Source organism: Hylobates moloch, unplaced genomic scaffold (genome assembly GCF_009828535.3).
Source record: "Hylobates moloch isolate HMO894 unplaced genomic scaffold, HMol_V3 SCAFFOLD_5, whole genome shotgun sequence".
Lineage (NCBI taxonomy): Eukaryota > Metazoa > Chordata > Mammalia > Primates > Hylobatidae > Hylobates > Hylobates moloch.
Window position 1 is genome coordinate 135,891,042 of NW_026652280.1, and position 4,117 is coordinate 135,895,158.

Below are 4,117 nucleotides of genomic sequence, written 5' to 3' on the forward strand. Positions count from 1 at the left end.
GTAGTCCCAGCTACTTTGGGAGGTTGTGGTGGGAGGATTGCTTGAGCCCGGAAGTTTGAGGCTGCAATGAGCTATGATTGAGCCACTGAACTCCAGTCTGGGTGACAGAGCAAGATCCTGTCTCAAAAATAGAAATAAAGAAAAGAAAAAAGATAGAGGAAACAACATGAGTTTGGCATGATAAAATTGGGAGCTGCAAGTAATTGGAGTGGTAGGTTTGTGTATTGAGGGGGTGGGGAAAGAAAAAGTGGAGACAGTGGTAAATAAGGCAGGCAGAGGCCACAGCTGTGTGATATGCCAAGTAATTTAGATTTTATTCTAAAGAAGACAAATAACTATTGAAGGGTTTTAAGTAGGAGAATGGTCTGATCAAATTGGGGAATATTGACAGACCACTCTGGAAATTGTGTGGAATTTAGATTCAAGAGATACTAGATGCAGAGAGTTAGTAAGAAGGATTAGAGTGAGCTGGGAGAGGTGTAAATACTGTGTTAGTTAAGGCAGAGTAGATGGTAGGTTGGATACAGATTTGTGAGGAACTTAGGAGATAGAATTGACAGCATTTGGTTTGGTGATTAGAGGTAGGAAGTGAGGGAAAAGGTGGACCCTTCTATGACTTCCAGGTTTCTGACTCAAGAGACCTGATGAAGGGGTGGACAGACTAGGAAACAGAAGAACTGAAACATGTTTAATGGTGGTGGCAGTCATGGTTGAGATAACGAGATTGGAAGCTTGATTTTGGACTTACTGAGTTTTAATTTTATGTGTCTCACTATCAGGAAATAATTTTAGGTAAGGGATACAGATTTGGGAATATTTTATTTCTAATGGTAGCTAATGCTTCAGACAAAAATACACTACTTAAAAAACTGTCCTGGCCCGGCGCGGTGGCTCAAGCCTGAAATCCCAGCACTTTGGGAGGCCGAGGCGGGCGGATCACGAGGTCAGGAGATCGAGACCACGGTGAAACCCGGTCTCTACTAAAAATACAAAAAATTAGCCGGGCGTGGTGGCGGGCGCCTGTAGTCCCAGCTACTGGGAAAGGCTGAGGCAGGAGAATGGCGTGAACCTGGGAGGCGGAGCTTGCAGTGAGCCGAGATCGCGCCACTGCACTCCAGCCAGGGGGACAGAGAAAGACTCCGTCTCAAAAAAAAAAAAAAAAAAAAAAAACTGTCCTTTTAGTATTTTGTTTTTAAGTGGGAAAATGCATGCATATGGTAAAAAAATTTAGGTGTATGCAATAAAACACAAGTCTTTCTCCCATCCCAAGTCCACAGTTCCTTTCTCCAGATTTAGGTATTGTTAACAGCTTTCAGAAATGTACTTGACATTTTCTTTCCAAGTACAAGCACATATATTTGTGTGCATATGTAGGTGGAAATGTGTTACATACATATGTGTTTTAAATACAAATGTTAGTCTGTCATATTTATCCTTCTGACCTTATTTTTTTCACTTTTCAGCATACCCTGGAGATTATGCCATATGAACACATATGGATCTACTTCATTCTTTTTAATGGTTTTGTAGTATTCCATTTCACAGAGACCTAGTTTTCTTAAGCCAGATTTGTTTTAACTGATGGTTTTTTTAAAACATAGTTTTTACGATAAACAATGCTTCAGTGAACATTTTTGCACATGTAGCTGGGGTTGGAGTATTTCTCTTTTTTATTATTGGTGCTGAGCTAGAAACTAATCCGAGAGAATGCACATTGTATTAAAAAACCCGAAAAACTACCACTCACTCTAATTGGAATCAGACTTGTGTGCCTTACTCTCTATTTACTATAGGGACGTTAAGGTGATGAGGAGACTCTCTCTTTTTTTTTTTTTTTTAAATGGGAACCACTCAAACTGTGTCCTCTCTCTCTTACTCTCCCAGAGAAGAGAAGACGATCATCAATGGCCAATGGCAGTTGCAGCGAAGCAACACCAAGAGCCGGCTTCATGCTCAGGAGAGAACGCTGCACCTCATGCTCATGGTTTCCGGTGCTCTACACGTTCACAGAAACTTCTCTAGTAATGCACTCTAGAAATGATCCCTGAAAATATAGTCTTGATGAGGTGACTCTTAATCGGGATTCTCCCCATGTCAGTCTTCTGTATGTGTACAAGTATGTGTAGGTCTTCTCTTTTGGGCTAGTAGGTTTCCCCCATAGAAAAATTTCTAATGTTCTACCTGGGAATGGGAGGCTGTAGCTAGACTTTGGGTTGCTGAACAGGATAAGGGCACTGTGGGCCTTGTTCTTCATTATGTAGCCGAGCAGAATGCCTGTACTTTGTGGCTTCACTGCTGTCTTCAGCGATGCCAGCGTCCCTGAATCTGGGACCTCTTTAATTCAACATCATCAAGGAGAAAACCTCCTATCTAGGGTTGAGGGAGCAGTTGCATGGCTCCGTAGAATATGGGAGAAATTCTGGGATTTGAACTGCTCTTTATATCACTGCTTTTCAAATTTTAAGGGGTTTACAGAGCACTTGGGAGTTAAAGTGTAGGCCTGATTCGGCAGGTCTGGATGGGACCTGAAATTCTGCGTTTCTAACACACTTTTAGGAGGGCCTATGCTGCTGGCCCACAGGCTTTGGCTAACAAAGTTTTAGCTGAACTGTCAACCCAACTTTTCTTGAATTCTGATGCTTTCCTAGGGTTCTGGGGACATAAATAAAGTTACACTTTCTTGATTTTTCCCTCTGCAGTCTCAGGCTGTAGGATTTTCTGTTTTGTGAAATGAGTTATAACTTGTTCATATTAAAGTGAGATAGAAAGATATCCCTCTCCTGTTTTTGTCTCGTTTCCTGTTCTCTTTGTCCTTGTGGGTTCATAGCTTCTGATTCCTCTTTTGTTATTTTAGTAGAGTAAAAGAGGAAACAGATAAATACATGAGTTCAAGTTGCCATATTTTCTTATTTTAGATAATTGCAGGCATCTGAAAGCATTTGTTATGACTGTAAAATTCTATAGAAGTATTCATTAAGAGATTATTTGCTGAGCAAACTAGGAGGTAATGGTGAAAAGTCCCTTTCCATTCTTGTATCAGGCATATAACTTGTATTCATCTGGTGAATAGCTGGGTTACTACAAAACCTTGAAGAATAGGAAAAGGGTGAAAATGCATGCAAAGTATTAATATGGTGAATTTGGGTAATTGGGGATTCATTCATAGCCAGTTTACTGTTGCAGATCTATAGGAATTTCTTCATGTTGAATGTTGGAATAATACAACTCTAGTTCTGACTGAATTTGGAACTAGAAGTTTGGCCATGACTAGATGGTAGCAGAGAAACAACCACAAGATATGAGCTGTAAAATAGTCTATATCTATCAATCCTTTATCTACATACCTACCTACCTACTGATCTTCTATTATTCACATATATGTATATGCATACATATCACCTCCAGATGTAGATCCATATATTCTAAAATTTATTTATGCACTTGCAGGCAAATACAAATTATATTCCTATTTTTCTCCTTTTTTTTATTACAAAAAACATAGCTATTATATACACTGTTCTACATTAATTTTTCCATAGCAGTATTTGGAATGTTTCCTCATTTTTTTTTAAATTATGCAGTATTCCACTGTGTAAATGGATCTTAGTTAACTTAACTCACCTCTTGTTGGATAGCTATGTCTGCATTGTCTCCAATATTTTGCTCTTAGAAATATTGCTGAAATCAATATAATTTCACATACATGCTGATAGATCTTTAGGGTAAATTTTCTAATTTGGAATTTCAAGGTCAGGGGGATATGTATTTATAGATATTGCCAATTACAAATTGTTCTTTATAAGGGCTAGACAGATTTACACCTCTGCCTGCAATGTTTGAGAGTACCTGTTACCCCACAGAGAATACAAGAACAGTTCTAGGTTTTTGCCAATATGATAGGTAGTATTTAAAAAGGCATTTTTTTCTTTGTATAAATGAGATAGAACATCTTGCCATATATTTAAGAGCTACTTGTATATTTTTTCTGGAATTGACTATTAGTTTTTTTTTTTCCAGTTTTTCCACTGGATTTTCTTTTAATAGATTTCTTGGAACTTAAAAAATTCATTTAAAATTAAATGTTTTTAAAAATTACATTTGTAATTTTCTCTTTTTT

At 38.1% G+C, this 4,117-nt stretch overlaps 1 non-coding gene across 1 annotated transcript; it reads right to left on the minus strand.

Annotated features, from left to right (window-relative positions):
• Window positions 1-1,846: 1,846 nt before the first annotated feature.
• Window positions 1,847-2,060, minus strand: LOC116470144 (small nucleolar RNA U3). Its single transcript, XR_004248549.1, has one exon. It is a non-coding gene; the product is annotated as a small nucleolar RNA U3 (small nucleolar RNA).
• Between the last annotated feature and the right edge of the window lie 2,057 nt (window positions 2,061-4,117).